The sequence below is a fragment of the Pseudophryne corroboree genome, chromosome 9 (assembly GCF_028390025.1).
Source record: "Pseudophryne corroboree isolate aPseCor3 chromosome 9, aPseCor3.hap2, whole genome shotgun sequence".
NCBI lineage: Eukaryota > Metazoa > Chordata > Amphibia > Anura > Myobatrachidae > Pseudophryne > Pseudophryne corroboree.
In genome coordinates, this window is record NC_086452.1 from 402,634,327 (window position 1) to 402,661,865 (window position 27,539).

Here is a 27,539-nt window from a genome sequence, read left to right on the forward strand (position 1 = left end):
AGTCGCTCGTCCATCCATAATTGTATACCACCTACCCGTGGTATTTTTTTTTTTTCTATCTTCTTGATACTAGTAGCTTACTTTAGGAGTCTGCAGTGCTGAGCTGACAGTGTCCAGCAGGTCCGTCATTATATAATATATACCTGTCCGACTGCAGTAGTGATATATATATATATTTTTTATATCATTATCATCCAGTCTATATTAGCAGCAGACGCAGTACGGTAGTCCACGGCTGTAGCTACCTCTGTGTCGGCAGTCGCTCGTCCATCCATAATTGTATACCACCTACCCGTGGTGTTTTTTTTTTTTTCTATCTTCTTGATACTAGTAGCTTACTTTAGGAGTCTGCAGTGCTGAGCTGACAGTGTCCAGCAGGTCCGTCATTATATAATATATACCTGTCCGGCTGCAGTAGTGATATATATATATATATTTTTTATATCATTATCATCCAGTTTATATTAGCAGCAGACGCAGTACGGTAGTCCACGGCTGTAGCTACCTCTGTGTCGGCAGTCGCTCGTCAGTCCATAAGTATACTAGTATCCATCCATCTCCATTGTTTACCTGAGGTGCCTTTTAGTTGTGCCTATTAAAATATGGAGAACAAAAATGTTGAGGTTCCAAAAATAGGGAAAGATCAAGATCGACTTCCACCTCGTGCTGAAGCTGCTGCCACTAGTCATGGCCGAGACGATGAAATGCCAGCAACGTCGTCTGCCAAGGCCGATGCCCAATGTCATAGTACAGAGCACGTAAAATCCAAAACACCAAATATCAGTAAAAAAAGGACTCAAAAATCTAAAATAAAATTGTCGGAGGAGAAGCGTATACTTGCCAATATGACATTTACCACACGGAGTGGCAAGGAACGGCTGAGGCCCTGGCCTATGTTCATGGCTAGTGGTTCAGCTTCACATGAGGATGGAAGCAATCAGCCTCTCGCTAGAAAAATGAAAAGACTCAAGCTGGCAAAAGCACAGCAAAGAACTGTGCGTTCTTCGAAATCAAAAATCCACAAGGAGAGTCCAATTGTGTCGTTTGCGATGCCTGACCTTCCCAACACTGGACGTGAAGAGCATGCGCCTTCCACCATTTGCACGCCCCCTGCAAGTGCTGGAAGGAGCACCCGCAGTCCAGTTCCTGATAGTCAGATTGAAGATGTCAGTGTTGAAGTACACCAGGATGAGGAGGATATGGGTGTTGCTGGCGCTGGGGAGGAAATTGACCAGGAGGATTCTGATGGTGAGGTGGTTTGTTTAAGTCAGGCACCCGGGGAGACACCTGTTGTCCGTGGGAGGAATAGGGCCATTGACATGCCTGGTGAAAATACCAAAAAAATCAGCTCTTCGGTGTGGAAGTATTTCAACAGAAATGCGGACAACATTTGTCAAGCTGTGTGTTGCCTTTGTCAAGCTGTAATAAGTAGGGGTAAGGACGTTAACCACCTCGGAACATCCTCCCTTATACGTCACCTGCAGCGCATTAATCATAAGTCAGTGACAAGTTCAAAAACTTTGGGCGACAGCGGAAGCAGTCCACTGACCAGTTAACCCCTTCCTCTTGTAACCAAGCTCACGCAAACCACCCCACCAACTCCCTCAGTGTCAATTTCCTCCTTCCCCAGGAATGCCAATAGTCCTGCAGGCCATGTCACTGGCAATTATGACGAGTCCTCTCCTGCCTGGGATTCCTCCGATGCATCCTTGCGTGTAACGCCTACTGCTGCTGGCGCTGCTGTTGTTGCTGCTGGGAGTCGATGGTCATCCCAGAGGGGAAGTCGTACTCGTAAGACCACTTTTACTACTTCCACCAAGCAATTGACTGTCCAACAGTCCTTTGCGAGGAAGATGAAATATCACAGCAGTCATCCTGCTGCAAAGCAGATAACTGAGGCCTTGGCATCCTGGGCGGTGAGAAACGTGGTTCCGGTATCCATCAATACTGCAGAGGCAACTAGAGACTTGTTGGAGGTACTGTGTCCCCGGTACCAAATACCATCTAGGTTCCATTTCTCTAGGCAGGCGATACCGAAAATGTACACATACCTCAGAAAAAGACTCACCAGTGTCCTAAAAAATGCAGTTGTACCCAATGTCCACTTAACCACGGACATGTGGACAAGTGGAGCAGGGAAGGCTCAGGACTATATGACTGTGACAGCCCACTGGGTAGATGTATGGACTCCCGCCGCAAGAACAGCAGCGGCGGCACCAGTAGCAGCATCTCGCAAACGCCAACTCTTTCCTAGGCAGGCTACGCTTTGTATCACCGCTTTCCAGAATACGCACACAGCTAAAAACCTCTTACGGCAACTGAGGAAGATCATCGCAGAATGGCTTACCCCAATTGGACTCTCCTGTGGATTTGTGGCATCGGACAACGCCAGCAATATTGTGTGTGCATTAAATATGGGCAAATTCCAGCACGTCCCATGTTTTGCACATACCTTGAATTTGGTGGTGCAGAATTATTTAAAAAACGAGAGGGGCGTGCAAGAGATGCTGTCGGTGGCCAGAAGAATTGCGGGACACTTTCGGCGTACAGGCACCACGTACAGAAGACTGGAGCACCACCAAAAACGCCTGAACCTGCCCTGCCATCATCTGAAGCAAGAAGTGGTAACGAGGTGGAATTCAACCCTCTATATGCTTCAGAGGTTGGAGGAGCAGCAAAAGGCCATTCAAGCCTATACAACTGAGCACGATATAGGAGGTGGAATGCACCTGTCTCAAGCGCAGTGGAGAATGATTTCAACGTTGTGCAAGGTTCTGCAACCTTTTGAACTTGCCACACGTGAAGTCAGTTCAGACACTGCCAGCCTGAGTCAGGTCATTCCCCTCATCAGGCTTTTGCAGAAGAAGCTGGAGACATTGAAGGAGGAGCTAACACAGAGCGATTCCGCTAGGCATGTGGGACTTGTGGATGGAGCCCTTAATTCGCTTAACAAGGATTCACGGGTGGTCAATCTGTTGAAATCAGAGCACTACATTTTGGCCACCGTGCTCGATCCTAGATTTAAAACCTACCTTGGATCTCTCTTTCCGGCAGACACAAGTCTGCTGGGGTTCAAAGAACTGCTGGTGACAAAATTGTCAAGTCAAGCGGAACGCGACCTGTCAACATCTCCTCCTTCACATTCTCCCACAACTGGGGGTGCGAGGAAAAGGCTCAGAATTCCGAGCCCACCCGCTGGCGGTGATGCAGGGCAGTCTGGAGCGACTGCTGATGCTGACATCTGGTCCGGACTGAAGGACCTGACAACGATTACGGACATGTCGTCTACTGTCACTGCTTATGATTCCCTCCCCATTGAAAGAATGGTGGAGGATTATATGAGTGACCGCATCCAAGTAGGCACGTCAGACAGTCCGTACTTATACTGGCAGGAAAAAGAGGCAATTTGGAGGCCCTTGCACAAACTGGCCTTATTCTACCTATGTTGCCCTCCCACAAGTGTGTACTCCGAAAGAGTGTTTAGTGCCGCCGCTCACCTTGTCAGCAATCGGCGTACGAGGTTACATCCAGAAAATGTGGAGAAGATGATGTTCATTAAAATTAATTATAATCAATTCCTCCGTGGAGACATTGACCAGCAGCAATTGCCTCCACAAAGTAGTACACAGGGAGCTGAGATGGTGGATTCCAGTGGGGACGAATTGATAATCTGTGAGGAGGAGGATGTACACGGTGATATATCGGAGGATGATGATGAGGTGGACATCTTGCCTCTGTAGAGCCAGTTTGTGCAAGGAGAGATTAATTGCTTCTTTTTTGGTGGGGGTCCAAACCAACCCGTCATTTCAGTCACAGTCATGTGGCAGACCCTGTCACTGAAATGATGGGTTGGTTAAAGTGTGCATGTCCTGTTTATACAACATAAGGGTGGGTGGGAGGGCCCAAGGACAATTCCATCTTGCACCTCTTTTTTCTTTCATTTTTCTTTGCATCATGTGCTGTTTGGGGGGTGTTTTTTGGAAGGGCCATCCTGCGTGACACTGCAGTGCCACTCCTAGATGGGCCAGGTGTTTGTGTCGGCCACTAGGGTCGCTTAGCTTACTCACACAGCTACCTCATTGCGCCTCTTTTTTTCTTTGCGTCATGTGCTGTTTGGGGAGTGTTTTTTGGAAGGGCCATCCTGCGTGACACTGCAGTGCCACTCCTAGATGGGCCAAGTGTTTGTGTCGGCCACTTGGGTCGCTTAGCTTAGCCATCCAGCGACCTCGGTGCAAATTTTAGGACTAAAAATAATATTGTGAGGTGTGAGGTGTTCAGAATAGACTGAAAATGAGTGGAAATTATGGTTATTGAGGTTAATAATACTTTGGGATCAAAATGACCCCCAAATTCTATGATTTAAGCTGTTTTTTCGGGTTTTTTGAAAAAAACACCAGAATCCAAAACACACCCGAATCCGACAAAAAAAATTCGGTGAGGTTTTGCCAAAACGCGTTCGAACCCAAAACACGCCCGCGGAACCGAACCCAAAACCAAAACACAAAACTCGAAAAATTTCCGGTGCTCATCACATTACTGTATATACGAGTGTGTGTATATATTTATAAATATATATAGTGTATATATATATATATATATATATACGCAGCATGTGTGTATATATATATTTATACACACACACACAGTATAATATTATAGAAAGATTAAACTTGCCACTGTACGTTACAAGCTGTTTGTGCTAATTAGTACACTAGTAGAACATACTGTACAGATATACTACGGACAGTGATTTGGCATCCAGGAACTTAGGGAGGAGCTTTTATCTCTCTCCATTGTAATCTTTCTAAGTATAATGGAGAGAGATAAAAGCTCCTCCCTAAGTTCCTGGATGCCAAATCACTATCCGTAGTATCTCTGTACAGTATGTTCTACTAGTGTTCTAATTAGCAAGAGCAGCTTGTAACGTACAGTGGCAAGTTTAATCTTTCTATGTATAATGTAGAGAGATTAAAGCTCCTCCCTAAGTTCCTGGTTGCCAAATCACCGTCCTTAGTATCTCTGTATAGTATTTTCTATTAGGGTACTAATTAGCACGAATAGCTAATTAGTACCCTAATAGAACATACTGTACAGAGATACTAAGTATGGTGATTTGACATCCAGGAACTAACTGAGGAGCTTTTATCTCTCTCCATTATTCATAGAAAGATTAAACTTGCCACTGTATGTTACAAGCTGTTCGTGCTAATTAGTACACTAGTAGAACATACTGTACAGAGATACTACGGACAGTGATTTGGCATCCAGGAACTTAGGGTGGAGCTTTTATCTCTCTCCATTGTAATCTTTCTAAGTATAATCCCTACAGATATATATATATATATATATACACATATTTATGTCACACATACATGTGCACACACACACACACACACACACACACATACTGTACATACGCACAATCACATGTATATATCACCCATACAAAACTTCCACACATACTGTACTTGCCTTGAAGATGCAGGTTGTAGATTGGGACGGGACCAGACATCATGTCATTAGGCCCCTTGCTCTAGCAGCAAAATGCAGTGATTCATTGGTCAACCGGAAGGGTGCAGGTCCAAAATGACACAATTCTATTGGAATCATTTCATATTGACCCTGCCCCCTCCCTGCAATGCATGCATCACTGTGTAAAGGCCCATACACACTAGAGATGAGCGGGTTCGGTTTCTCTGAATCCGAACCCGCACGAACTTCATGTTTTTTTTCACGGGTCCGAGCGACTCGGATCTTCCCGCCTTGCTCGGTTAACCCGAGCGCGCCCGAACGTCATCATGACGCTGTCGGATTCTCGCGAGGCTCGGATTCTATCGCGAGACTCGGATTCTATATAAGGAGCCGCGCGTCGCCGCCATTTTCACACGTGCATTGAGATAGATAGGGAGAGGACGTGGCTGGCGTCCTCTCCATTTAGATTAGGGTTGAGAGAGAGAGAGAGAGATTGACCTGAGGCTGTGATACTGTAGAAGAGAGTGCAGAGTTTAGTGACTGACGACCACAGTGACCACCAGACAGTGCAGTTGTTTGTTTTATTTAATATATCCGTTCTCTGCCTGAAAAAAACGATACACACAGTGACTCAGTCACATACCATATCTGTGTGCACTGCTCAGCCCAGTGTGCTGCATCAATGTATATATATATCTGACTGTGCTCAGCTCACACAGCTTATAATTGTGGGGGAGACTGGGGAGCACTGCAGTGCCAGTTATAGGTTATAGCAGGAGCCAGGAGTACATAATATTATATTAAAATTAAACAGTGCACACTTTTGCTGCAGGAGTGCCACTGCCAGTGTGACTAGTGACCAGTGACCTGACCACCAGTATATATAATATTAGTAGTATACTATCTCTTTATCAACCAGTCTATATTAGCAGCAGACACAGTACAGTGCGGTAGTTCACGGCTGTGGCTACCTCTGTGTCGGCACTCGGCAGCCCGTCCATAATTGTATATACCACCTAACCGTGGTTTTTTTTTCTTTCTTTATAGTCATACTAGTTACGAGTATACTATCTCTTTATCAACCAGTCTATATTAGCAGCAGACACAGTACAGTGCGGTAGTTCACGGCTGTGGCTACCTCTGTGTCGGCACTCGGCAGCCCGTCCATAATTGTATATACCACCTAACCGTGGTTTTTTTTTCTTTCTTTATACATACATACTAGTTACGAGTATACTATCTCTTTATCAACCTGTCTATATTAGCAGCAGACACAGTACAGTGCGGTAGTTCACGGCTGTGGCTACCTCTGTGTCGGCACTCGGCAGCCCGTCCATAATTGTATATACCACCTAACCGTGGTTTTTTTTTCTTTCTTTATACATACATACTAGTTACGAGTATACTATCTCTTTATCAACCAGTCTATATATTAGCAGCAGACACAGTACAGTGCGGTAGTTCACGGCTGTGGCTACCTCTGTGTCGGCACTCGGCAGCCCGTCCATAATTGTATATACCACCTAACCGTGGTTTTTTTTTCTTTCTTTATACATACATACTAGTTACGAGTATACTATCTCTTTATCAACCAGTCTATATATTAGCAGCAGACACAGTACAGTGCGGTAGTTCACGGCTGTGGCTACCTCTGTGTCGGCACTCGGCAGCCCGTCCATAATTGTATATACCACCTAACCGTGGTTTTTTTTTCTTTCTTTATACATACATACTAGTTACGAGTATACTATCTCTTTATCAACCAGTCTATATTAGCAGCAGACACAGTACAGTGCGGTAGTTCACGGCTGTGGCTACCTCTGTGTCGGCACTCGGCAGCCCGTCCATAATTGTATATACCACCTAACCGTGGTTTTTTTTTCTTTCTTTATACATACATACTAGTTACGAGTATACTATCTCTTTATCAACCAGTCTATATATTAGCAGCAGACACAGTACAGTGCGGTAGTTCACGGCTGTAGCTACCTCTGTGTCGGCACTCGGCAGCCCATCCATAATTGTATATACCACCTAACCGTGGTTTTTTTTTCTTTCTTTATACATACATACTAGTTACGAGTATACTATCTCTTTATCAACCAGTCTATATATTAGCAGCAGACACAGTACAGTGCGGTAGTTCACGGCTGTGGCTACCTCTGTGTCGGCACTCGGCAGCCCGTCCATAATTGTATATACCACCTAACCGTGGTTTTTTTTTCTTTCTTTATACATACATACTAGTTACGAGTATACTATCTCTTTATCAACCAGTCTATATATTAGCAGCAGACACAGTACAGTGCGGTAGTTCACGGCTGTGGCTACCTCTGTGTCGGCACTCGGCAGCCCGTCCATAATTGTATACTAGTATCCAATCCATCCATCTCCATTGTTTACCTGAGGTGCCTTTTAGTTGTGCCTATTAAAATATGGAGAACAAAAATGTTGAGGTTCCAAAATTAGGGAAAGATCAAGATCCACTTCCACCTCATGCTGAAGCTGCTGCCACTAGTCATGGCCGAGACGATGAAATGCCAGCAACGTCGTCTGCCAAGGCCGATGCCCAATGTCATAGTACAGAGCATGTCAAATCCAAAACACCAAATATCAGTAAAAAAAGGACTCCAAAACCTAAAATAAAATTGTCGGAGGAGAAGCGTAAACTTGCCAATATGCCATTTACCACACGGAGTGGCAAGGAACGGCTGAGGCCCTGGCCTATGTTCATGGCTAGTGGTTCAGCTTCACATGAGGATGGAAGCACTCAGCCTCTTGCTAGAAAAATGAAAAGACTAAAGCTGGCAAAAGCAGTAGCACCGCAAAGAACTGTGCGTTCTTCGAAATCCCAAATCCATAAGGAGAGTCCGACTCCAATTGTGTCGGTTGCGATGCCTGACCTTCCCAACACTGGACGTGAAGAGCATGCGCCTTCCACCATTTGCACGCCCCCTGCAAGTGATGGAAGGAGCACCCGCAGTCCAGTTCCTGATAGTCAGATTGAAGATGTCAGTGTTGAAGTACACCAGGATGAGGAGGATATGGGTGTTGCTGGCGCTGGGGAGGAAATTGACCAGGAGGATTCTGATGGTGAGGTGGTTTGTTTAAGTCAGGCACCCGGGGAGACACCTGTTGTCCGTGGTAGGAATATGGCCGTTGACATGCCTGGTGAAAATACCAAAAAAATCAGCTCTTCGGTGTGGAAGTATTTCACCAGAAATGCGGACAACAGGTGTCAAGCCGTGTGTTCCCTTTGTCAAGCTGTAATAAGTAGGGGTAAGGACGTTAACCACCTCGGAACATCCTCCCTTATACGTCACCTGCAGCGCATTCATAATAAGTCAGTGACAAGTTCAAAAACTTTGGGTGACAGCGGAAGCAGTCCACTGACCAGTAAATCCCTTCCTCTTGTAACCAAGCTCACGCAAACCACCCCACCAACTCCCTCAGTGTCAATTTCCTCCTTCCCCAGGAATGCCAATAGTCCTGCAGGCAATGTCACTGGCAATTCTGACGAGTCCTCTCCTGCCTGGGATTCCTCCGATGCATCCTTGCGTGTAACGCCTACTGCTGCTGGCGCTGCTGTTGTTGCTGCTGGGAGTCGATGGTCATCCCAGAGGGGAAGTCGTAAGCCCACTTGTACTACTTCCAGTAAGCAATTGACTGTTCAACAGTCCTTTGCGAGGAAGATGAAATATCACAGCAGTCATCCTGCTGCAAAGCGGATAACTGAGGCCTTGACAACTATGTTGGTGTTAGACGTGCGTCCGGTATCCGCCGTTAGTTCACAGGGAACTAGACAATTTATTGAGGCAGTGTGCCCCCGTTACCAAATACCATCTAGGTTCCACTTCTCTAGGCAGGCGATACCGAGAATGTCCTCGGACGTCAGAAAAAGACTCACCAGTGTCCTAAAAAATGCAGTTGTACCCAATGTCCACTTAACCACGGACATGTGGACAAGTGGAGCAGGGCAGGGTCAGGACTATATGACTGTGACAGCCCACTGGGTAGATGTATGGACTCCCGCCGCAAGAACAGCAGCGGCGGCACCAGTAGCAGCATCTCGCAAACGCCAACTCTTTCCTAGGCAGGCTACGCTTTGTATCACCGCTTTCCAGAATACGCACACAGCTGAAAACCTCTTACGGCAACTGAGGAAGATCATCGCGGAATGGCTTACCCCAATTGGACTCTCCTGTGGATTTGTGGCATCGGACAACGCCAGCAATATTGTGTGTACATTAAATATGGGCAAATTCCAGCACGTCCCATGTTTTGCACATACCTTGAATTTGGTGGTGCAGAATTTTTTAAAAAACGACAGGGGCGTGCAAGAGATGCTGTCGGTGGCCAGAAGAATTGCGGGACACTTTCGGCGTACAGGCACCACGTACAGAAGACTGGAGCACCACCAAAAACTACTGAACCTGCCCTGCCATCATCTGAAGCAAGAAGTGGTAACGAGGTGGAATTCAACCCTCTATATGCTTCAGAGGTTGGAGGAGCAGCAAAAGGCCATTCAAGCCTATACAATTGAGCACGATATAGTAGGTGGAATGCACCTGTCTCAAGCGCAGTGGAGAATGATTTCAACGTTGTGCAAGGTTCTGATGCCCTTTGAACTTGCCACACGTGAAGTCAGTTCAGACACTGCCAGCCTGAGTCAGGTCATTCCCCTCATCAAGCTTTTGCAGAAGAAGCTGGAGACATTGAAGGAGGAGCTAACACGGAGCGATTCCGCTAGGCATGTGGGACTTGTGGATGGAGCCCTTAATTCGCTTAACAAGGATTCACGGGTGGTCAATCTGTTGAAATCAGAGCACTACATTTTGGCCACCGTGCTCGATCCTAGATTTAAAGCCTACCTTGGATCTCTCTTTCCGGCAGACAAAAGTCTGCTGGGGTTGAAAGACCTGCTGGTGACAAAATTGTCAAGTCAAGCGGAACGCGACCTGTCAACATCTCCTCCTTCACATTCTCCCGCAACTGGGGGTGCGAGGAAAAGGCTCAGAATTCCGAGCCCACCCGCTGGCGGTGATGCAGGGCAGTCTGGAGCGACTGCTGATGCTGACATCTGGTCCGGACTGAAGGACCTGACAACGATTACGGACATGTCGTCTACTGTCACTGCATATGATTCTCTCAACATTGATAGAATGGTGGAGGATTATATGAGTGACCGCATCCAAGTAGGCACGTCACACAGTCCGTACTTATACTGGCAGGAAAAAGAGGCAATTTGGAGGCCCTTGCACAAACTGGCTTTATTCTACCTAAGTTGCCCTCCCACAAGTGTGTACTCCGAAAGAGTGTTTAGTGCCGCCGCTCACTTTGTCAGCAATCGGCGTACGAGGTTACATCCAGAAAATGTGGAGAAGATGATGTTCATTAAAATGAATTATAATCAATTCCTCCGCGGAGACATTGACCAGCAGCAATTGCCTCCACAAAGTACACAGGGAGCTGAGATGGTGGATTCCAGTGGGGACGAATTGATAATCTGTGAGGAGGGGGATGTACACGGTGATATATCGGAGGGTGATGATGAGGTGGACATCTTGCCTCTGTAGAGCCAGTTTGTGCAAGGAGAGATTAATTGCTTCTTTTTTGGGGGGGGTCCAAACCAACCCGTCATATCAGTCACAGTCGTGTGGCAGACCCTGTCACTGAAATGATGGGTTGGTTAAAGTGTGCATGTCCTGTTTTGTTTATACAACATAAGGGTGGGTGGGAGGGCCCAAGGACAATTCCATCTTGCACCTCTTTTTTCTTTTCTTTTTCTTTGCGTCATGTGCTGTTTGGGGAGGGTTTTTTGGAAGGGACATCCTGCGTGACACTGCAGTGCCACTCCTAGATGGGCCCGGTGTTTGTGTCGGCCACTAGGGTCGCTTATCTTACTCACACAGCTACCTCATTGCGCCTCTTTTTTTCTTTGCGTCATGTGCTGTTTGGGGAGGGTTTTTTGGAAGGGACATCCTGCGTGACACTGCAGTGACACTCCTAGATGGGCCCGGTGTTTGTGTCGGCCACTAGGGTCGCTTATCTTACTCACACAGCTACCTCATTGCGCCTCTTTTTTTCTTTGCGTCATGTGCTGTTTGGGGAGGGTTTTTTGGAAGGGACATCCTGCGTGACACTGCAGTGCCACTCCTAGATGGGCCCGGTGTTTGTGTCGGCCACTAGGGTCGCTAATCTTACTCACACAGCTACCTCATTGCGCCTCTTTTTTTCTTTGCGTCATGTGCTGTTTGGGGAGGGTTTTTTGGAAGGGCCATCCTGCGTGACACTGCAGTGCCACTCCTAGATGGGCCCGGTGTTTGTGTCGGCCACTAGGGTCGCTTATCTTACTCACACAGCGACCTCGGTGCAAATTTTAGGACTAAAAATAATATTGTGAGGTGTGAGGTATTCAGAATAGACTGAAAATGAGTGGAAATTATGGTTTTTGAGGTTAATAATACTTTGGGATCAAAATGACCGCCAAATTCTATGATTTAAGCTGTTTTTTAGGTTTTTTGGAAAAAAACACCCGAATCCAAAACACACCCGAATCCGACAAAAAAAATTCGGTGAGGTTTTGCCAAAACGCGGTCGAACCCAAAACACGGCCGCGGAACCGAACCCAAAACCAAAACACAAAACCCGAAAAATTTCCGGCGCTCATCTCTAATACACACTGGGCGATTTTGAGCTGAAAGCAGGTCACTTTTGATGTTTTGAGCTGCTTCAGCTCAAAACCGCCCAGTGTGTATGAACAAGTTATGAGCGGTGAGCGCTGAAGCGTGCCCCTGCTTCATCGCTGGCAGCCGCTGTTCATCTACTGGTATTACCAGTAGATTTATGGCAAGGTGAGCGGCTTTCCATAGCGTCCTGCTATGGAAAGCCGCTCACCCCCGCTGACATCGCTGGGCAGGGGGGGGGGGGGGGGGGAATAGCTCAGTGTGTGTATGCACTGAGCGATTTTCAGCCCAACGATGTCAGCGATCATCGCTGTCCATACACGCTGGGCAAAAACACCCAGTGTGTATGCACCTTAAGAGCTAAGCCTGTGTCACAGCTTTCACTGTTTTTAGAACAGTAGATGTTCCAATAACTTTTAGCAGTGTGAGATGTTGAGCATTGCACGTAAATTGGATATGCAGCTGATTGCAAGCTTTGATGTCACTTGTTTCAGGCTGACTGTTTATTTTAAAACATTTCAGGTGACTGCAGCTGCTTTCTTCCTTGCTGTTTAGAGAGAATGTTGCCCATCTGATGCACAGATTCCAGGACACGATCCTAAGGACTCTTCTGGGATGATCTTTATTAAGGGGATATGAGGAAAATAAATTGTAAGGTAATTAAGGAATAGCACAATTATTCATGTTATGAGTTTCTATCATTTATTTTAACATTAATAGACTACATTTTCTATCTTGTAAATCTTATTTCCTTACTTCTATAAACATATTTCTACATGAAAACTTTAAACCTTGAATTTGTAATCCAGGATTTAGTAAGCATTCTCAAACAAGTCTGCTATGAGTTTTCTCATCAGCAAGTTTTAGTTGTCTGTGATTTAGTGAATTAATTCTTATAGTTATTATTAACTTTTGGGAGGTAATTCAGATCTGATCGATGGGCTGCGTTTTTTGCTGTCCTTCGAACAGATAGTCGCCGCCTACAGGGGGAGTGTATTTTCACTGTGCTAGTGTGCGCTCCTATGTGTTAGCAGAGCTGCTAAAAATCAGTTTGTGCAGTCTCTGCACAGCCCAGGACTTATAGGCCCTACACACTGGCCGATATTCTGAAAGATATGAACGATCTCGTTCATAAATGAACGAGAACTCGTTCATATCTTTCAGTGTGGAGACTCCAGCGATGAACGATGCGCGGCCCCGCGCTCGTTCATCGCTGATCTCCCGTCGGCTGTGCATGCAGGCCAATATGGACGATCTCGTCCATATTTGCCTGCACTTCAATGCAGCCGCGTGACGGGGGGAGTGAAGAAACTTCACTCCCCCGTCACTGCCCTCCCGCCGCCGGGTTGCTCGTCGGCCGTATCGGCCGTCGGGCACCTCGGCGGCGCATCGCCGAGTGTGTAGGGCCCCTTACTCTTCCAGTGCGATTGATTACTGCTGATCGGTGCCGGAGCTGACGTCAGACAACCTCCCTCAAAATGCTTGGACACGCCCGCATTTTTCCGGACCCTTCCTGTAAACGGTCAGTTACCACCCACAAATGGTCTCTTCATGTCAATCACCTTGCGTATGCCTGTGCGAATGGATCCTTCGTACCATCCCGTCGCTGACCGGCGATGCCCGTTGTAGCTGTCTAACGTGCCTGCGCATTGCGGTGCATACACATGCGCAGTTTGGACCTGATCGCCCACTGTGCGAAAATGCACAGCAGCCATGAGATCTGAATTACCCCCTTAGTTTGCACATTTTTACTATCATTGATTACTGTAATGCATACTTGCCTACCTGACCCTCTCCATGAGGGAGAAAATGCTCTGTTCCTGGACTTTCCTGGTAATGTATTATTGCCATCACCTGTGGTGAAACACCTTTCTTATCAATCAACTAGCTCACAGGTGATGGCAAAAATACATTATCAGGAAAGTCCAGGAACAGAGCATTTTCTACCTCATGGCGAGGGTCTGGTAGGCAAGTATGCCCCTGAGAAATCAAAATCTTTATACATATTTTATATTTGCACCACCTGCAAATCAACATGGTTTTACTGAGGTGCACGTTTACTTGTTTTCTTTTGCTTTACTCCCATATCAGACCTCATTGACGATAGAGTTGTGCAGAGACCCCGGTGGTTTGGTTTAGGCTCTAAATCACAGGTTCTCAAACTCGGTCCCCAGGACCCCACACAGTGCATGTTTTGCAGGTCTCACAGAATCACAAGTGAAATAATTAGCTCCACCTGTGGACCTTTTAAAATGTGTCAGTGAGTAATTAATACACCTGTGCACTTGCTGTGTTACCTGCAAAACATGCACTGTGTGGAGTCCTGAGGACTGAGTTTGAGAACCCCTGCTCTAAATCATCAACATACCATCAAGTGCATTGGTTTAATTTTTGGTTTTGTATCTGGCACCTTATCCTGTTTTGTCATCCACTCCTGTATTCTTCAGGGCTACACTCAGTAACAAGTTGCACACAAGTGCAGTATTATCCAAGGCTGTCTCCATTCCGGTTCAAGTTTCCAACTCCAGTCCGTTCCAAGTCTGGTCCAACTCAAGTATATGACACCAGTCCTTTCCAAGTCCAGTTCCAGTCTGGTCAAGCACCTGCAGATCAGTTCCAGTGTGGTCCAAGTCCAGTTCTAGCCTGCTCCAGGATTCAGTTGATTCCAGTCCAGTTCAGTATCTACTGTTTGTTTGCTACGTATGATCTGTATATGCACTTTCTAAAGTGCTGTGGAATCCTGTGGCACCCTTTAAATAAAGGATACTAATAATGATAATGCAGGTTTCTGTGGGTCAGCGTCAGTACAGTATGTCTGTTTCAGTTACACTTTTGTCTATGTCAGTATTAGTCTATATCATACTTGCCTACCTGACCCTCTCCATGAGGGAGAAAATGCTCTGTTCCTGGACTTTCCTGGTAATGTATGATTGCCATCACCTGTGGTGAAACACCTTTCTTACCAATTAACTAGCTCACCACAGGTGATGGCAATCATGCATTACCAGGAAAGTCCAGGAACAGAGCATTTTCTCCTTCATGGAGAGGGTCAGGTAGGCAAGTATGCTGTAATGTAATTATCTCTTTAATGTAATCTCTCTGATTAACAAGGAGTACCACTTATTAGCTGTGTGGCATCAGTATCATACAGAGGCCATCATGCTTTCTCCAGTATTGGATCAGCTGATCAACGTACTGTAGAATGATCCTTTGGTGTTTAAAGATCTCCTTCTTAATGTTGGCTCAGCCAGTGGGGATATTTTCCATTATCATTATTGTATCACTAACTTCTGCTACTCTGTCCTCTAGGTCAGTGGTTCTCAACCTCGGTCCTCAAATACCCCCAACAGTTCATGTTTTACAGGTCACCTAGCAGTTGAACATGTATATTCTTTACTCACTGACACATTATAAAAGACCCACATGTGGAGCAAATAATTTCACTTGCAATAATGTGAGGAGACCTGGAAAACATGAACTGTTGGGGGTACATGAGGACTGAGGTTGAGAACCACTGCTCTAGGTCTCCTGGCTTAACCACTTAACTGACAGTTTTTCTCTTCAAAACCACTTATTTATTACCAGTTATTTATATAGCGAACACATATTCCGCAGCGCTTTACAGAGAATATTTGTCCATTCACATCAGTCCCTGCCCCAGTGGAGCTTACACTCTATGGGGGTAATTCAGAGTTGATTGCAGCAGCAAATTTGTTAGCAGTTGAGCAAAACCATGTGCAATACAGTGGGGGCAGATGTAACATTTGCAGAGAGAGTTAGATTTGGGTGGGGTGTGTTCAATCTGAAATAAAAAATGCAGTGTAAAAATAAAGCAGGCAGTATTTACTCTGCAAAGAAACAAAATAACCCACCCAAATCTAATGGGCCCTACACATCTAAAGATCCGCTGCCGAGCTGCCCGACGGCGGATACGGTCGACAGGCGACCCGGCGGCGGGGGGCAGTGACGTGTGGAGTGAAGTTACTTCACTCCCTCCATCACACGGCTCCATAGAACTGCAGGCAAATATGGACGAGATCGTCCATATTGGCCTGCATGCACAGCCGACGGGGCACCAGCGATCAACGAGCGTGGGGCCACGCATCGTTCATCGCTGGTGCCTCCACACTGCATGATATGAACATTATCTTGTTCATTAATGAACAAGATCGTTCATATCTTGCAGTCAAATCGCTCAGTGTGTAGGGCCTATAACTCTCTCTGCAAATGTTATATCTGCCCCCCTGCAGTGCACATGGTTTTGCCCAACTGCTAACAAATTTGCTGCTGCGATCAACTCTGAATTACCCCCCATATTCCCTACCACATGTACACACACACATTCATGCTAGGGTTAATTTTTATTGGGTGCCAATTAACCTACCAGTATACAATATTTTTGAATTGTGGGAGGAAACTGGAATACCCGGAGGAAAACCATGCAAGCACGGAGAGAATATACAAACTCCACACAGTTAGGGCTATGGTGGGAATCAAACCCATGACCTCAGTGCTGTGAGGCAGTAATGCTAACCATTCTTGCAGTTGTTCTTTTAATTTTTTTTATTTAATATAGTTCATTGAGTATTTTTTCAAATATTCAAGTATTATATTATGCACACCTGCAGGACTGATTTCCTCATCAAAAATGGGTGGACACAGTAGGGTGGTGGGGTTGCATGTAATCTGACCATGCCAGTTAAGTGGTTAAACTCCTTTCCCTCTTGCTCACACATGCTTATGTCAGCAATGCACCTCTAGACTAATTGATCTCCTTAACTGACTGAGCTGCTCCTGAGCTGGCCATAAACCAAATGTCTGGGTAGAATGGATATTGCTCAGTGTTTGGACCAGAATGATAATTGTTAATAGCCTGAAAATGACTGAAAACCCCCCAAAACAGTCTGTATTGATTGGTTTGGTTATCAAACCTGTGGGATTCATCAAACTGTCACCTCAGGTTGTGAATGTAGATTGCATCTTGCAGTGTATGGAGGCACTCCGATTATCAACATGTCGCTTCACCCATGCTCCATGTCAGCTCCACAACCATGCCTTCTATGGCCAGTTTAGATGTCCTCAATTGGTAAGCTGAGCTTGACCACTAGGAAGTTCAATTGCAATTTTTATTAGTCCTCATTAAAAGGAAGAGCAGGATGCTTGCTCCATACATTTGGTAATCAAGTCTTGTACCAGGGACATGCAGAGAGCTAAATGGCTCAGGAGGCACTGTTTAGCACTAGAGCAAAATGTACATGCAATATATGAGCAAAAAGGGTCATCTGGGCATTATACACAGGTGCAGCAGTATATACTGCTGCAAATTTGGTGAGTTTTGATCAGAGATGTGCAGAAGAGACAGGCAGGAGAGGCACTGCCTCACCTGCCATAGACTTTTTACTCCAGAGTTTTGGCTATAAAAATAATTAGAATAATAAAAAGAAGGCTCTGCCTCACCTGCCTCATCCCACTGCACGTCTCTGCCTTGTACTATGGTCACAGCAGTCTCTCACTTTATGCAGTTCAGTTTATTTAGAGACTCAAGGGGCTGTGTCTGTAGTCTGGCATTTCTTATTGCCACTGCTATATTTCTGAAGATCAAGGCATAGAACTTACTCTGGACTAAATTGAGTAATTAGTAATCCAATAGTTCTGATCCCAGAAATAGCAATATTTTTTTTAGTAAAGTACTTTATTAGAACAATATTAATCGATACCCCAAAAACTTCTATGAAATCAATGCTGTACTAGCCAGCAACAGGACGAGGTTTTAGGTCCATTTTTTTAATTTCATGTTTATATGGTTGGAGAAATATTCACAAAAGCATGAACAAATTTATTCTCTTATTAGTGACTTATTATTGGCGTTATTAAAATGCTACTTTTTTATTTGGTATGCATTAAAAAGGAGAATATTAAATCTCACATTCCATAGATTCAAATCATACAATACAAGGAAGAAAGAGAAAATATTTATCTAATTAAACACATTGAATTAGACTTGTGTGTTTTCCTATTGTGTTCTTGAGCGAAGATTTAAACACCATAGTTCAAGGAAAATTAGAATAATGATTTATGTGATTAAAGTAATTCTGCGCACAGTCCTGTAAGATCTTTTTATCTCTATTATGCTTTGGAGTGTATGTTGCAGTACATGATACAGTATATTCAATAGTTGACACTGTTTATTTTAATTGCGATTCTTTTGTAGAATGTTTCATTTCACGTAATTGTCAATACTTAGTGGAAACAAAGGCCCTCATTCCGAGTTGATCGCACCAAGCAACTGGTGCGATCAACCTATCTCCACCTATGGGGGAGTGTATTTTAGCATAGCAGGGCTGCGAACACTTGTGCAGCCCTGCTATGCTAAAAAAAAGTTTCACACAAAACAAGACCAGCCCTGGACATACTTACCCTGTGCGACGGGTCCATCGATGATGGTCACGGCTTTGATGTCAGACATCCGCCCTCCGTTCACCTGGACATGCCTGCATTTTTCTTACTACTCCACGAAAACGGCTTCAAACGGTCAGTTGACGCCCCGGAACGCCTTCCTGCTGTCAATCTTCTTGCAGACGCCGCTGCGACCACTTTCTTCGCTGTCAGCGACGCGCGTGTGCAATGCGCACGTCGCGCATGCGCATTCCAGACCCGATTGCACCGCTTCCAAGAAGTGCAGCGTGCGATCAGGTCGGAATGAGGGCCAATATTGAATATTTCTGTTGATCAGACTCACACATGGTTTATCTCATTGAAGCATTTCTTTGAGTTTAGACAGAAGTGGTGTATCACAGAATGTGTCATTTCTATAGAGATATACCGTATCCATAATTACATTATGCATGTGTTACAACGGGATGTAGTCAGGTGACCGGTGGTCAGGATCCCGGCGGTCAGCATACCGATGCCGGGATCATGGCAGCCAGGATGCCAGCAGGAGCCCAGGGCTATTTCCACTCGTGGGTGTCCATGACACCCATAGAGTGGGAACAGTGTCAGATTGGGGCATGTAGGACCCACCGGGGAATGCAGTGTTAGGGGCCCAAGTTAGGGGTGTGGCCAGTCTGTAGAGGGGGTGTGGCCTTCCACCTCATTGGTTTGACTAACCAGTAGAGAGTGCAACGTCTGGGCCCCTTCATAAATATGTACAGTAAATTCAGCTGCTGCATGCATGATAATAATGTACCAGATTAATAACAGAATAATAACAGCAATGCACTGTAGAAAATACACCATCAAGTGCACAGTCTGGAACCTGATCCTTAGAGCAGGAGGTGGACCCTCAGGCAGTGGGAACCACCGGTGGATTCCCCTGTACCCCTGTGGATCAGTCCAAGCCTGAGTGGGAATAGAACCTGTGGCGAGCGCAGCGAGCTCACAAGGGGCATCGTTCCCCCCAGCTATCAGTATGCTGACTGCTGGGATCCCGACAGTGGGTCACCCGACCCCAACCCGTTATGATGTTATTAGTGTCACATGAGTCTCCATGCGGGTGATCCCACGTTCTCTGTATACCGATATTTTTTGTTAGAAGTTTAATATCTTTTCTGTTAACGTGCCGTTTTCTTATTAGTGATCCTAGATATCAGTGGTTCGTATGGGATCCGGTCAGGTTCCCGACGGTCAGAATACCAGCAGTCGAAATACTAAACGCCTGAATCCTGACACTGCTCAGAATGCCTGCACTGGCATGCCACAGAGATCACAATCCCGGCGCCGGCATCCCAACAACCAGGGCCGCGCGGGGGGGTGGGGGGGGGGGTGAGAAGGTTAGGTTTAGGTGGTGGTGGGGGGGTTATTGTTAGGCTGCAGATAGGGGGGTTAGGTTTCGGCTGTGGGGAGGGGGGGTTAAGTTAAGGCACCCATGGGGAGGGTTAGGCTGCAGAGGGGGAGGGTTAGGTTTAGGCTGCGTGAAGTGGGGGTTAGGTTTATGCACCACCCGGGAGTATTAGAGCTAGGCTGCAGGGGAAGGGGGGTTAGGCTTAGGCTGGTGTAAGGGAGTGTAACGGTTAGGGGGGTAGGTGGGAAGGATTAGCATACGTACCCAACCCCTGTTGGGATTCTAACCATCGGGATGCTGCAGTCAGTATTCTGACCGCCGGCATCCCAAATGCAGACATATCAGCCCCAACCCGTTCATACTGTATATATTAAAAAGCCTTGTGATGCAAGTACATAGGCATTCCTATATACTGTAGATGTGGATTATGGAGAAATAGATCATTTTATAGTCAGTCCATTATTATCCTATTAAGTTATCCTATATTAATGTTAGATAAGATGTTATGTATAGCCGTGTATTGCTTTCTGTATGATTTTGTGTTTCGAGATAAATAAGTTGACCAGTTAATAAATATATTGTATGTTTGAATGTAATTCTTAATGTATCATTTTCTAATTAACTATCTACCTAATATTCTTGCAACAAGTCCCAATTATTGGTGTGTCTGTCAAAATGTGCACAAAGGTCAGTATATATATATATATATATATATATATATATATATATATATATAAAATATACTGAATAGTAGAACTTATTAGTAGCAGTAGACACACTTGGTAATATAGAATATAACTAGTGCCCTTGCGGTTGTTCTGCCTTCTAACCTCTCTGATAAATAGACATACTGTGCACATACTATTGAACATGATATAAAATAACAGTCTGAAAGATCGGATAGTACAGTACCCTTCAAGGCAGGGAAAAAATCACCAGTGACAAATCTAAAGTCTGATCAACAGAAATATTAGATACTGTTTCTATGAAAATTAAAAGAAATGAAACATTCTAGAAATGAATAACTATTATAATAAACAGTACCAGTTATTAAATATAAAGCAGCAATATACACTCCAAAACATAAAAGAGTTACAAAGGGGGTACCCAACTAGCCGCAATAACGTGATCCTTGATCGCGGCTGATATTATCGCACCTATCTCCCGGAAAATCGGGTTATCGCAGTCTGCATGCTCCCATTTATCACACCTATCCTATTCCAAAACATTGATAACAGGATTAGCAGAAAAATTTTAGCTGGCAAAAGCTGATATAAGTATAGGAGAGAGTGGAGAAATCTGCCTTTATTTTTATTTATTTATTAACAGTTTCTTATATAGCGCTGCATATTCCGTTGCGCTTTACAATTAGAACAACAGTAATAGAACAAAACTGGGTAAAAACAGACAGACATAGTGGTAGGAAGGCCCTGCCCGCAAGCTTACAATCTATATCATTTTTAGCACAAAATAGGGATTTTGCACTACTTATCACCTGCTCAGAGATGGTGACTTATCACGATAACTTATCGCCGCTCATAGGATATTGAATTATCGTAATTTGCAATAATTTATCGAAAAAAACACTTATCACAGCTAATTGGATACCCCCAAAGATCTTAAACGACTGGCCACAGCTTCATTTTATACCGGTGCTGGAATCCCGACACCCGGCATACCGACATCTATTCTCCCGCTTGGGAGTCCACGACCCCCCTAGAGGAAGAATAAAGCCCAAAAGGGGCTCATTTGCGCTCGCCCTGCTGCTGGCATGCCGGCGGTTGGGATCCCGGCGCTGGGTTGCTGGGATGCTGGGTGCCAGGATCCTGATCACCGGCCACTCTTACTACACCCCTGAGAGGATGTATTGTCTGTGCAAACTGCACCTGCACTGATTAAAAGGAGGAAAGACATCTGCATTGATAAATCTTTGCTTTTCATGAGCTCATTCTCCAATCAGGACCGGATTAAGGGTCACATGGACCTGGGGCTGAAACTGATGAAGGACCTGTTGTGAGAAGAGGAGGAGCTATAACCAGTGCTGTGTAGGTATAATCAGTGCCATTTATCAGCCCCAATGTTCCCTAAATATGCTAAAGTATAACAATTGCATAATTTTGTTATGTAGATAGAAATACAATTTTACTACTTGCTGTTATGATGATGGGCCTACGTTTTATGTGGAGGTCCACCTCCCGTCTCTTACAACCCCTTCACTGGCTCCCCTTCCCCTTCAGAATCCAATGAATTCCCTGGGGCAGATGTACAGTATTAAGCCTGGAGAAGTGATAAAGCAGTGATAGAGAAGCAATTAGTGGTAGGTGATAACGAACCAGCCAATCAGCTCCTAACTGTCAACTTCCACTTATCACTTCTTTATCACTGCTTTATCACTTCTCCGAGCTTAGAACATCTGCCCCACTGTTTCCTAGTGGCCTGGATGAGGCATTGGAACTGAATACTGTCCTATAGTCTCTTTGTCCATTACTATAACAACTGGAAGATTCGCTGGATGTTATGTAAAGGAGGTGGCTGACATTTAAAAGAAAGAAAGAAATGAACAAGTGAATTAAATAACGAATGTATATGACATTGGATTATATGGACTTTTTAATTATAGGATGATTTACGTTGTCACTCTAGATTGCTAATATTCATTCTCAGGGACTGGAAAATTTTAAATAAGTTCTAAAATGGTGTATGCTGTGCATCCAGGGGATAGAAAATATACATACAGATTTCTGCAGCTACTTATTGTTCATATAGTAAAGTGAGTGCTGAGTGCTGTTGAATAATCATGGTGACGCAGTTTAAAGTGACATTTATTACAAGTGCAGAAAGCATGTACAGCACAGGACACAGCATGAACTTTGCTAAGCCGAAAGGTTCAGAGAACTATGCTACATGGAAGTTTGCCATGGAGATGCAGCTTAAGTGGGAAAAGTTGTGGAAGGTTACTATAGACCCGGGAGCAGGTCCAAACCCAGATGACGTAGACAGAGCCATCGGGACAATAGGTTTAGCTGTGGAGCAGCATGCCTATTGAATAGTCAATGGGAAAGTGTCAGCTAAGGACATGTGGACAGCCCTGAAAAATGAATATGAAGATAAAGGTCTAATGAGAAGAATCAGTTTAAGACACATGATCTATGGAACGAAACTGAGTGCCTGCAAGGATATGAACAATTACATTGATAGGTTATTGTTGATAGTTTAGCAGTTGGCATCTGTGGGGTATCAGGTGGACGAGGAAGAGGTCACAATTGCTATGTTACAGAATCTGATGCCAGAATTGATTTATTGGTGGTTGCGTTAGAGTCAAACGACACTAAACTGACAACGGAGATTGTAAGAGCCAAGTTGCTGCAGTTCCAAGAACGTATACCTGTCAAGACCATAGCTGAGGGTTCTGCCTTGATCACAAAGGGCACAAAGTCCAGAAAGCACAAATTCAAGTGTTCTGTATGTCACAAGATAGGACATAAAGCTTCAGATTGCAGAATGAGAAATTGCATTGAATGTAGCAGACAGTCACAGGAAGGATTGCTGGTACATGGACTCGGGGGCCACTAAACATTTCATTTGCAATAAGTATTGGTTAAATTCTTTAATACCGTGTGTTCCCACTACAGTTACAGGGATTGGAAATAAGGCCCTTACTGCATAACAAGCTGGGACAATCACAGTACTTTTAAGAATTGGAGGTGAGACAGTTGTTACAGATATCCAAGATGTGTTGTATGTGCCTGATTTAGGAAGTAATCTCTAATTGCTATCAGCGTCCTAGAGAAAAAGGCTACAAAGTCCCATTTCAGAATGGCAACTGTATGGTGCACAATAAAAGAGGGACTGTTATTGCTTCAGCAACCCGGTGCAACCAACTATGTGTCCTGGACACCGAGGAGTGTACTGCAATGATGGCTACAGAGGAAAAACAGTCAATGGAGCTGTGGTACAAATGCTTGGGTCATCTGGGTTATGACAAGTCCAGAAATTGCTAGATGGAATAGTAACAGGGATCACCATGAGCAACACTGAAAGACCCATTTGTGAGAGTTGCATAAAAAGCAAGCAAACTTGCAACCCATTTCCAAAGTCAGTTAGTAGAGCAGAGACACCGTTAGCGCTAGTGCACACAGACGTGTGTGGTCCAATGGAGGAAGAATCAATCAGTGGCTACAGGTATTTCATGACTCTCATTGATGATGCCACAGGAATGACACACGTGTGCTTACTTAAGGAGAAAAGTGAAGTTGTCAACAAAATTGTGGAGTACAAAAACCTGGTGGAGAATCAGACAGGTCTGAAACTAAAGATCCTGAGACCAGACAACGGTGGAGAGTATGATTACAAGTCTTAGCCGCATTCCTTATGAAATATGGCATAAAGCATCAGCTAACATTTGCCTACACACCGGAACAGAATGGTGTGAGTGAGTGGGCAAACCATACAATTGCTGAGAGAGCACGGACTATGTTAAGTGATGCTGGCCTGGAAAATAAGTTTTGGGCAGAAGCAGTATCTACTACAGTATACCTAAAGATTCGAGCACCTACAGTACAGTGGCCATCAAAGGTAAAATGCCACTGGATGCGTGCTCCAGGAAAAAGCCAAGTACCCGTCATCTTTGTGTCTTCGGGAGCAAAGCTTTTGCACATATACCAAAGGAGAAAAGAAGAAAGCTAAATCCAAAATCCATAGAACGTATAATGCCTGGATACTGCAACAAAAAGCAAAGGATACAGACTTTGGGATGTTACAAGTAAACATCTTCTTAAATCCAGAGATGTGGTATTCTACAAGACAGAACCACTAAGTGGAGCAGTGGCGCAAAAACAAAATGTATTATTGGATGTACAGGCAGCAGAAAAAAGGAAATAGATGACACTAAGAAAAACTTAAGTGTATTTTCTAACCATCCACAATTCAAATTTAATGATTCCAAACTCAATCATAAATTAGAACATTACGAGAGGGAAATCATAGAAGGCAAAAATAGAAAGTATCTTAGGGACACAGATGACTACAACTCCAATAGAGTACGTAGTTTCAATAAGAGAGACAACCAGTCAAACAGGGGCAGATCACGTAGTACGTCCAATTGGAGACACAACAGAACATATAACAATTCTAGGAATAGACCCTTTAACAAACAAGAACAAAGGGCTCAACCTATTACTAAACCCAGACCCCCAAATAATCTCAACACTGACACTAGATTGTTCTCCTCAATTAAACACCCCTATGTAGACTCAGTAGTTAGATCTAAACTTTCATATCATGGGAATAGTTATTCTACTAATGGATCCCAGCTGAATAACACCTCAGCTACAACTAATTTTTTAGAAAAGGATCAGATGACCTACATGCCCAGGCCACCACATCACTCCCAAATCGTTACGAATCTCTCAGAATAGACTCCCCAAAGAGAGCGAGAGAAGAAAGCATAGAGGATGTAGAGGAGGCCACAGGATACAGAGAAAAAAAAACGAGATCAGAGACCTTCGATGTGACCAATATCTATAATCTGTCCTCTGCTCAAATCAGTAAATCTGAAATGCAACTTCTATCAAAAGGCCTTAAATTCGCTCCTACCAAACCGCCCTCTTTTTTCAATTTATTTGTAGAACTTAATAGATACATCCGCACCTTGGCTCGTAAAAGATATTTTGCCACGAAAAGACTGGCTCAACATAAAGTAGATGGTATACCTATTGTTTTGGATGATGACGACAAGTTGGGCTTAGACATCTTAGAGTCCCTTGCTACGGAGAACAGTACATCCAATCATATCATTCCAATCTATAATTGTGAATATAATAATGATCATATGTCCAAATTTAAGAATAAGTCTCAGTTCTTTCCATTACATCATAAAAGTTCCTCTATTAATATCTTCTATAAGAAGACTCTCGATGATTTCAATAACCTCTGTCAGAAAGAAAGTAAAACATTAAAATATAGACATAATTTATCTGTCCAGGAGAGGCTAGCTCTCCAAAAGCTGGCTAATGACCCCGCCCACTCACGATTATCTAACTGAAGCATACAGGCAGCTTAGTGATAGCAGTACTTACGTTAAATTGTCCTCTAATCCCTCACAGGAATTTCATAAATTATTAACCTTATTGGTCAATGATGCACTGCAGAAGGGTGTTGTATCCAAACAGCAACAAAGATACTTATTACCAACTCACCCTATCACTCCCACTTATTATCATTTACCCAAGATTCACAAATCCCTCACTGCACCTCCTGGTAGACCTATCATTTCTGGTGTAGGTTCCCTCACTTCTAATTTGTTACATTTTGTAGATTATTTTTTACAACCATTAGCTTCTTCACTCCGCTCACACATTAAAGACACCACTTCCTTTTTAAATGATATTTCAAACATTAAATGGAAAGATTCCTTCTTCTTTTTGACTTGTGACGTCCAGGCGTTATATTCGAATATTCCACACCAGAAGGGCATCCTTGTCGTTGCTGACTATCTTGCAAAATCTGAGTCCTTTAGTGAGGGTCTTCAACAATTCATTCTTGACTCTATCTTATTCATATTATCACATAATTATTTTGTTTTCAACAAACAATATTATTTACAGATACTTGGGACGGCCATGGGGACGAGGTTCGCGCCTAGCTTCGCCAACCTATACATGGGTGCCTTTGAGGAGGCCCATGTGTGGGGGCGGGACTTTGGCGCGGACCTCGTCTACTATGGCCGTTACATAGATGACCTTTTTTCATTTTTGATGGTGATATCTCACAATTTTCTACCTTCGCTAATACCCTTAACGATAACACTTATAATTTACATTTCACCAGCACCGTTAATAAATTTTCTACTTCCTTTTTGGATAGTTCTCTGACTGCCATTGATGGCCAAATCTCTACTAAAACTTTTAGGAAAGAAGTAGATACTTTAAATGTCCTACATTATGATAGTTCACACTACAAACCCTGGATAAACAACATCCCTTATGGTCAACTGAGATGTATTAAACGTAACTGCAGTGATGTAGATAACTTAATAACACAGGCTGATGAGCTCTCTCTCTCTTTCTATAATAGAGGTTATCCTATGTTGCTTATTAAAAATGCCCGAGAAAGAGTGGATTCTCTGGACAGAAGCGATCTTCTGACCTATAATAAGAAAAAGAGAGTAATTTTGATCATGATCAACCACATTTCATGTCTCAGTTTAATAGTTCTTCCTCAAAGATTAGGAAAATCATCCATAACAATCACTTCATTCTTCTTACGGATCATATTCTCAGAACTGAACTAAGTGATACTCCGTCGGTTATCTTTAAAAAGTCAAATAATTTACAGCAATATCTTGCTCCTAGTTTCTTTACAGACTCCTAGATTTACTGCAACTGCTGACAAATCATCACAGTGGCTTCCAAAAATCACTGGCTGCTTCAAATGCCGCGCTAAACAATACATTTCTTGTTCTTACATTCAGAACAATTCTAAGGTCTTCTTCTCATCTAATCACTCACAATTTGACATACGATCTTTCATTAATTGTAATAGCACTTACGTAATTTACCTGTTGGTCTGCAACTGTAATCTCATATATGTAGGCAGAA

General features: G+C 44.1%; 1 long non-coding RNA gene across 2 annotated transcripts in view; it reads left to right on the forward strand.

The window, feature by feature from the left end:
- LOC134957076 (uncharacterized) overlaps positions 1-14,996 on the forward strand; it is a 398,476-nt gene extending 383,480 nt beyond the window's left edge. For both annotated transcript variants that reach the window (XR_010186436.1, XR_010186437.1), the window contains 2 exons: positions 12,681-12,814; positions 14,606-14,996. This is a non-coding gene — a long non-coding RNA (uncharacterized LOC134957076). The remainder of the gene's footprint in view (positions 1-12,680; positions 12,815-14,605) is intronic.
- Positions 14,997-27,539: the final 12,543 nt, after the last annotated feature.